This window comes from Elephantulus edwardii, unplaced genomic scaffold (assembly GCF_000299155.1).
Source record: "Elephantulus edwardii isolate Elephantulus edwardi_28Jun2011 unplaced genomic scaffold, EleEdw1.0 scaffold00009, whole genome shotgun sequence".
NCBI classification, from domain to species: Eukaryota; Metazoa; Chordata; class Mammalia; order Macroscelidea; family Macroscelididae; genus Elephantulus; species Elephantulus edwardii.
The window spans coordinates 21,880,820-21,889,916 of record NW_006399759.1 but is presented as its reverse complement, the minus strand read 5'-3'; the positions used below and the strand labels follow the sequence as shown (position 1 = coordinate 21,889,916).

At 38.4% G+C, this 9,097-nt stretch overlaps 1 pseudogene; it reads left to right on the top strand.

Moving 5' to 3' along the window:
• Nucleotides 1–3,227: 3,227 nt before the first annotated feature.
• Nucleotides 3,228–4,172, top strand: LOC102862063 (annotated as a pseudogene).
• The last annotated feature ends 4,925 nt before the right edge of the window (nucleotides 4,173–9,097 follow it).

The following is a 9,097-nucleotide window of genomic DNA, read 5'->3' as shown; positions in this document are numbered from 1 at the left end:
TTATGAGATAAAACAGTGAACAGCCAACACCAAGGTTCTCAGATCAATCAGGTGCTTAATGAACAGGACTAATTGCTAATAACAACTGTACACATTCCCAGATGAGTTAATACTTGGACTTATTAGCAATCAAATGGGAACAGTAGAAAAGGGTAGGGAGAGAGACACATGTTCTTCTCTAACTTACACTGGTCCAAAGTCTAGTCCTGCCGTATATTAGATAGGAAAACTTGGACTTGTAATGTATTTCCTCCTTCCTTTCTCACTTTACTTATCCAAGTAAAAATGATAATGACTTTATGGATTATTCAAGGTAATATATTTAAATACTTGGGTTTTCTGTGGCACATAGGAGACAATAGAAGTCACTTATTACAATTGTTGTTCCTGTATATCATCCAGTTGGGATTGAGTCATAGCAGAGCTTCTAGGGGATTTTTAGAGTTGATAAATAACACAGAACTCCGGAGATTGCCCATCCTTCTCCCACAGAGCAGCTGGTGGATTAAAAATGTGAGCCTTTGTTTGGATTGCAGTGCAGCTTCTTGCCACAAGGTTATCAGACCTCTCTGGTAATAAAACTTTAGCTAAAATTCTTAAATATTGTGAGGAGAAGCTCTTATTTCATAGAAGATGAAATTAAAACAGAAAAAGGGGTGACTTGCTTAAAGTTACAAAAAATTAATACTAAGTGGTGAGTCTTCTGAATTCTGTTACAGAAGTGTATTTTTTCCTTCTACATACTCAGAGTAAGAATATAGAGCAAAGAAGATAGCAAGTTAATACAAGTGGTTGAGGATTTTAGACTTAGTGTCTAAATGCTGTTTTTGTAAATTAATTTAATAGTTTTTTTCAATTTATTATTTGTTGCTATAGAAATAGAGATTTAAAAATCAAATGCATTCCCTTAAACTCATTATTTTGGAACTCAATAAAAGTGTAGTTTAATTAAGTTAGTGGATTTATGGCTTTAGAACCAGCTGTTCATAGTGCTTCTGCTAAACTATATGCCTACTTGAAAAATGGTCCATTTCAGCCCATGGGCCTGTGTTCCTGGGTATGGAGAATCCCTCTGTGGGGAGGCAGTGGGTGATTGCACTGTGTGATGATTGACGCCAATGTTCCCTTTGTCAGTAATATATTAGTGCTAGCCCTTTGCAGTCTTTTGAACATAAACAGCATCTGTGCTGGGGATTGGCCTACTCAAGGATTGGCCTACTCAGTGAGTGGTAGTTTTGACTTGGGGATCAGCTAATTCTGGGTTTTAAAAATGGCTATTTATATTTCATATCTTACTCTGCATACAGACACCTTGGTGTTTACATTTTTTAAACTTCTGGGGACTCCTCTAACTTCTGTCACTCTCAGCTATTTGTCTGAAAGTAAAAGTAGTTATTTATCTTTAAAATAATCCATCTGGATAGTGATAGAGAAACCAAGCACAAGGTGAAGTTAGAAGGAAGAGTACTGTCCTGAGATTCAAGAGACCAAGCCACTTGGAAGCTTTGTGATAGATGAAGAAGAGATTGATATTGTTAACAGCTTCAGCTTGCTTGTTTCCATAATCAACATTCTTAGCACTAGTAGCCAAAAAGAGACAAATTTGCTTTGAGAAATTCTGCTGTCAGGGACTTCTCTGGTGTACTAAAGAGCAATGATGTCAGTCTGGAGACTAAGGTGCACCTGATACAGGCCATGATCTTTGCAATTACTTGCTATGCATCAGAGAGCTGGTCACTAACTAAAGATGATAGAAAAAGGATTGATGTCTTTGAGCTGTGGTGCTGCAGGAGAGTGTTGAGCATACCATGGACTGTCAGGAGAACAAACAGATCAGTCTTGGAGAGGGTGAAACCAAGCTACTTCCTAGAGGCAATGATTTTGAAGCTCTATCACACATATTTTGGGCACGTGGCCAGGAGGGACCAGTCCTTGGAGAAGCACATTATGCTTGGAAGGAAGAGTGGAGGGACAAGACAGGGGAAGACCTCAGATAAAATGGTTGACTCAGTAACTGGAGAAATGAAATTAGGTCCGTCGGAGATAATGAGATTGGCTCAGAATCAGGCAAGATTCAGAGCTAATGTACACATAGGGTCACTGTGAGTTGCAGGTGACTCGATGGCCAATAACAACACAACAACAACAACAACATATGTCTTCCAATCTCCTGACTGCTGGTACCAAGTGTATTGACTGTGGATCCAATAAAGATGAAATAGCTGACAGTTTCAATCTTTTTTTCCATCTATCATGATGTTAGGGAGCTCTGGTGGCCTAGTGATAAGGAACCTCTGCAATCCTGAAGGCATACAGTTCAAATCCACCATCTGCTCCATGAGAGAAGGGAGGACAATCTCCTTTCATGCAATTTACTGCCTCTGAAAATGGGCTGTAGAGTCAGCTATGAGTCAATTCCCACTGCACAGTATTCAGCAACAACAACATGATGTTAGACATGAGTAGCCTAATATGTCTAAAAAATATATTTGTAAGCCTTTGAACTGTGAGAAAGTGAAGTTGGAGAAGATAACGTTTGGAGATTTATTCACGAAAAAAGACAACAAAACCATGGGAGAGTAGAGGGTGAGTGAGAATGAAGAGTCTAATAGTAGTAGGTGTTCTGGCCTATACACAGGCGGTTTTCTATAATGACGAAACACCTAAGAACTATTTAAAACAAAGAACTTCCATAATAATTGGATATATTTAGTTCAACCAGGGAGATTACATGTTGTAAAATTTTAATGGTTTATAATACAAGTGAAAGGCTTACTTTATGAACCAGAAGTCAAAACACTGGGTAAGAGTTACAAAACTTGGTCCTGTGTAAAGACATTTTGATGAAGTCAGAATTGTCCTATTCAATTACTTTCGGAAGTAGTGAGTTCACCATTAATAAGAGTGTTTACTCAAAGCCAGGGTAAAGCAGTAGCTCCCAAATATCTTAGACCCCAATTAGCTCCCAAATACCTTAGACCCCAATTAGCTAAATTAAATTGAGGCTATATGAGTTGTTGAATATAGGAGATAAAGTTTTATGGCTTAGCTTCTGTTGTTGTTGTTGTTATGTGCTGATCATATGATATATTACTCTGGATTTGAAAAGGGGAGAAAAAATGGAGTGGCTTTCATAGTTAAAAAAGTAATTTTGCTTTCGCCAGGCGTCCTCGTGAGAGTGACATCATCTTTAAACCCTGTGTGGCAATCCCTGATGCACCGAAGTGATGCCCAGGGAAGATAAGGCATCCTGGAAGTCCAACTACTTCCTTAAAATCATTCAACTTCTGGATGATTATCCGAAATGCTTCATCGTGGGTGCAGACAATGTCGGCTCCAAGCAGATGCAGCAGATCCGCATGTCCCTCCGCGGGAAGTCTGTGGTTCTAATGGGCAAGAACACCATGATGTACAAGGCCATCTGAGGCCACCTGGACATCAACCAGCCCCTGGAGAAGCTGCTGCTTCACATCTGGGGGAACGTGGGGTTTGTGTTTACCAAAGAGGATCTCACAGAGATCAGGGACATGCTGCTGGCCAACAAGGTGCCGGCTGCTGCCCGTGCTGGTGCCATTGCTCCGTGTGAGGTTACCGTGCCGGCCCAGAACACTGGTCTGAGACCTGAGAAGACCTCCTTCTTCCAGGCTTTGGGCATCACCACTAAGATCTCCAGAGGCACCATTGAAATTCTGAGTGATGTGCAGCTGATTAAGACTGGAGACAAGGTGGGAGCCAGCGAGGCCACCCTGCTGAACATCTCTCCCTTTTCCTTCGGGCTGATCATCCAGCAGGTGTTTGACAATGGCAGCATCTACAATCCTGAAGTGCTTGACATCACAGAGGAGACCCTGCATACCCGCTTCCTGGAGGGCGTCCGCAATGTTTCCAGCGTCTGTCTGCAGATTGGTTACCCAACTGTGGCCTCAATACCACATTCCATCATCAATGGGTATAAGCGGGTCCTGGCTTTGTCTGTGGAGACTGACTACACCTTCCCATTGGCTGAAAAGGTCAAGGCATTCCTGGCTGATCCATCTGCATTTGTGACTGCTGCCCCTGTGGCCGCCGCCACTACCGCAGCTGCTCCTGCTGCTGCGGCCACAGCCAAGGTGGAAGCAAAGGAAGAGTCGGAAGAGTCGGACGAGGATATGGGATTTGGTCTCTTTGACTAAAAACCAAAAAGCCACCAACTCTGCCAGCTTTGTGTGAAACAAGGAAATAAAGGCTTCATTCTCTTAAAAGCTTCTAAGCTCTCTCTTAACGGTAGTAAATGAGGCTGAGCATCTAAAAATAATTTCTAGATCCGTCTTGAAGGACAACATTGTGTCAGGATAATATCCATACGCATACAAGGAAGTCCAGCAAATACCACTATCATTCAGATATATGACCAACAACCAGAGCCAAAGAAGAAGAAATAGAATTTCTACCAACTTTTACAGTCGGAGATCAATCGAACATGCAATCAAGATGCTTTGATAATAATGGATGACCGGAATGCAAAAGCTGGGAATAGAGAAGAAGAATCAGTAGTTGGAAAACATGGACTTGGTGAGAGAAATGAAGCTGGAAATAGAATGAATTTTGCACAATCAATGACCTATTCATTGCAAATACGTTTTATAAGAAACATAAACGCAGGTTATACACATGGATTTCACCTGATGATATGCATAGGAATCAGATCGATTATATCTGTGGAAAAAAAACGCTGGAGAAGCTCAATATCAGCTGTGAAAACTAGGCCAGGAGCTTACTGTGGAACAGACCACCAACTAGTCATATGCAAGTTCAATCTGAAGCTGAGGAAAATTAAACCGAATCCACGGGAACCAAAATATGACTTTGAGTTCATCCCACCTGAATTTCAGAACCATCTCAGGAACAGGTTTGAGGCCTTGAACACTAAAGAGAGAAGACCTGATGAGTTGTGGGAGGATGTCAAATGTAGCTTCTGTAGGAAGTCAGTAATTTCAAGTTGTATATTTAAAAAATTAAGCTAGACAATTCATGAAGTTCTTAAAACTCTAATACCTTTGAAAGTTCAAGAAATATATATATAAATTTTTTTCTTGAGTGTCAATTTAATGGTAAAAGCCAAGTAAGAGAAAGCCACAAGTATAATAATTTTTTTTGTATCTTTCATGGTAAGAGAGAAAGCATGACTTTCCAAGAGTGAATTTGTAGTCACCAACTACAGAGACAGAGAGAGAGAGAGAGAGAGAAAGAGAGAGAGAGAGAGAGAGAGAGAACCTGACCATCTATGTATAACAAAACATAAATAATATATTCAGCTGAGAGAAATGATATGAAATGTTGAGAAAGAATATTCCAATCCATTACAGTATCTAATGAAATGTGAAGAGAATGAATTAGTTCGCCAGCACTACTGAATTGAATGCAAACATGCTTGTTCAGCAGATCTGAGCTGGGATTTTTTTACTTAAGAATCAATGGAAATCTTCAGAATATTATTTTTATTATCTTCTATTATATTTTATGCTTCAGAATTTAACTGATGATTGCATTTTCTAATCATACATCATGCATAATATAAGGTTTATTTACTTCCTTATCATATTATGTGCTCTTTATGGTCAAAGTCCTTATAATTGTTAATATTCTTCAAAGTTCCAATGTAATTTAACACTAAAAATTTCGTCTATAAAATGGATCTAACCATTCCTACTTCATAAAATTTACTTGAGATTTTAAAGAGTATGAAATATAAAGCAGTTAGCTCAATGCCTGGCAATTCAGTGAACTATGATTCTATTATTTTTATTATTATTCAAAGGGTGATGTCTTTGAGCTGTAGTGTTAGAGATGAGCACTGGATATCCTAAGGACTGCAAGAAGATAAAAACAGATATGTTTTGGAGATGATATAGCTAGAATGGTGGCAAGGATGACAAAGCATCTCATATACTTTGAACATGTTGCTAGGAGTAGCTATACTTTAGAGAGGAATATCATGCTTGGAGGATCAAACAGAAAGAGAGGAAGACTGTTTACAAGGTGGATTGACACAGAGATTGTAGCAACGGGCTCAAGTGTGTCAAAGATGATGGTGATGGCAAAGACAGGATAGGACAGAGTTAGATCTGTTAATCTTAAAGTCACTATGAGTTGTACTAGATGACACCTAACAGCAAAACCGTTGTTGGAGGAAGACTTATCAAGAACCTGCATCAAGCAGGAGAAATTGAAGATTATAACTTTCAATGTGGATTGCATTCCAACATTAAGAAAACAAAAATTCTTAAGATTGGACAAATAAGCAACATCATGATAAAGATACGAAATTGTTAGTTGTTTAATTTTACTCGGATCAACAATCAACATCCAAGGTTGCATCAGTAAAGACATTTAAAAAATGAATCGCACTAGGAAAAATATGCTGTCAAAGACCTCTTTAAAGTACTGAAAAGTAAGGATGTCAGGTTAAAGACTAAGGTGCAGCTGTTCTAAGCCATTGGTTTTTCAATTGCTTTATATGCATCTGAAAGTTAGGCAATGAATAAGGAGGATCAAAGAAGAATGGATCCCTCCTGTGATGTTGAAGAATATTGACTAACCCATGGACTGTCAAAAGAATAGGTAAGTTTGTCTTAGAGGAGGTGAAGGCAAGTGTGCTCCTTAATGGCAAAGATCATGACATCTCTCATATGTCAGGAGGATCCAGTCCTTGGGAAAAGACTTCATGCTGGAAAACGCGGAGGAGCAGAGAAAGAAAGGAAGCTCCTCAGTGAGATGAACTGACAGTGACTGTAGCAAAGGGCGAGCACTTTGGGGATGAGGAGGATAGAGCAGGATGAGGCACGGTTAAATTCTATTCTTCATAGGATCTCTATGAGTCGAAGGTAGTCAATTGACAGCACACACTATCACAACAATAGGCTTAACTCAGTTTTATTTTATCTTAACCTTAACTGAAAGAGAAAACAGTAATGAATTTTTTGTGGAGGGTGTTTTATTTTAGGAAGCACAGATTTAAGCAATTAAAATAATTAAAAATTATACATTAAAATCGTAGGAAGAGAGAGAAAAACATACAATAAAATGATGAGACCATACAAAGATTTTTTGTTGGGAAAACCTATATAGGAAAAAAAAATAAAGAAAACTGTAGTAAAAGAGGTTCACTTTCTTACATTCTCCTCGTGCCCACCCCTACCATAATTTATGATATTGTAATTATCAAGTTACACAAAAACTTTGGGAAATTTGTTGTAATCATCAGAAACCATTTCTTTCTTTTTTCCCCCCTCTCCCTACTTCTGAAACATGTTTAATACTACAGCAACAGAGTGTCAGTCCTGGTCTGGCCTCAGAGAGATGAGAAAATACATTGCTCATTTATTAAAGTGAAATTATGTTTAAGGACAGGTCCGTTCTCAAGGAAATGAATCTATTATTCACCCAGTCAGTCTTTCTGATATAGCAGAATGGTCAGTTATGAATACTTTCCCATCTATTTCTCTTGTATAAAACAGTGGGTAAGGATATTTTTGGCTAACTCCTCCCTGGAGTAAGTATCTGCAAACGTAAGAAGGAAAAAGGGAAAACTGTGGGGCTTTAATGGAAAGGTCTCTCTTTAAAGAACTTAGCATAGGGACCATGGCATATAAATGATTGACTAGAGGTTATTAAACAGAAGCACCGATGCCTTTATGGAGTCGGGAGCCCTTTGAAATTTACTTCAGTGTCACCTTTTGAGTTATTTTAGTTTCTTCTTTTGTTACTGAATCTTAACATGTATCCTATAAAGCCGCAAAGAAAAGCAGAATTTGAGGGTCTGTTGACATTCAGGTTGTTTGATGTTTCTGTATTATTGATGAAATATTACCCTTAAAGTCTTATTTATTGAAGTATTTTTTAATGTTCATTTTCTGTTTTATAAAGAGTTTGGTTTATAATTCTGAGATCTGACAGAATCCTGTTACAAACATTAATTCTCATCACCTAAGGCCATTGAAAGGCTGGCATAACAAAAAATGACTAGCATGGCTTTTTTATTTTTTTAAATTCACTACTCAGTAAGCACATTTGAGCTATTTATAAATATGTGAAAAAAGCCCCACTCATCTTTTGAATCCAAACAGTAGCAATCAAAATGCATAATCGAGTCAGTGAATTAGATTGAATGGTAAAATAAAATCTGGTGGTACAGTTCATGGGATGTTAGAGTCTCATATTTGAGATATATATGAACACATCCATTGCATCCCACAAATCTTCCCTTGTGGTCTGTGGAAGGCTGAAAATTGGCCCCTCATAGGTATCTATGTCAAAGATCTGGCACCTGCAAATGACAAAATCATATGACAAGAGATTTGACTGAAATATTTGATTGAAGGATTATCCATGCTTAAATATACAGGTCATTGGAACTACATAAGCAGACGAAAAGGTAGAAATGGGGCTTCAGTCAATAATATTCTACCTATCTATATGTTTTATTTTAATAATTCAAAAATATTCTTCTGATAAAGGGTTAATAGACATGGCCAAAGGAGCACTGGTGGTAAAGTACACTTCATGTTGAGTGGTAGTTGCCTTTAGGGAGAAAAAGATGAAGCAGTCAGTTCACTTGAAGATTTAAACTGACAATAACGGACTTGGGCTATTTTGTTTTATTAAAAATTAAATAAAGTAAGTCCTAGTTGTTGTTGTTGCTAGGTGCCTTCAAGCTGAGTGTGACTCCCAGCGATGCTATAAACCACAGATTTGAAGCCTGTCTTATCCTGTGCCATCCTCATGCTCTCTGATGAGCTTGAGCCCATTATTGCAACTGCTGTGTCAATCTGTCTGACTTAAGACCTTCTTCTCTTTTGCCATCCCAAGCATTTTACCTTCTCAAACACGATGTCCCTTACCAAGTAATAGGCTCTCCTGGCAACATGCCAAAAGTATGTGAGAAGACCCTTTCCCATCTTTGCTTTCAAGGAGCCTTCTGGCTGTACCTTCATCAGGACATGGCTTTGTTTTTCTGTTTTTCTTTTAGGGAGGAGAATGCTAATATATCTGAGCATAAAGGAAAGAGGAAGGAGAATGTGCAAATACATATTAATTTTGCAAGTGAAATTGAATAAGT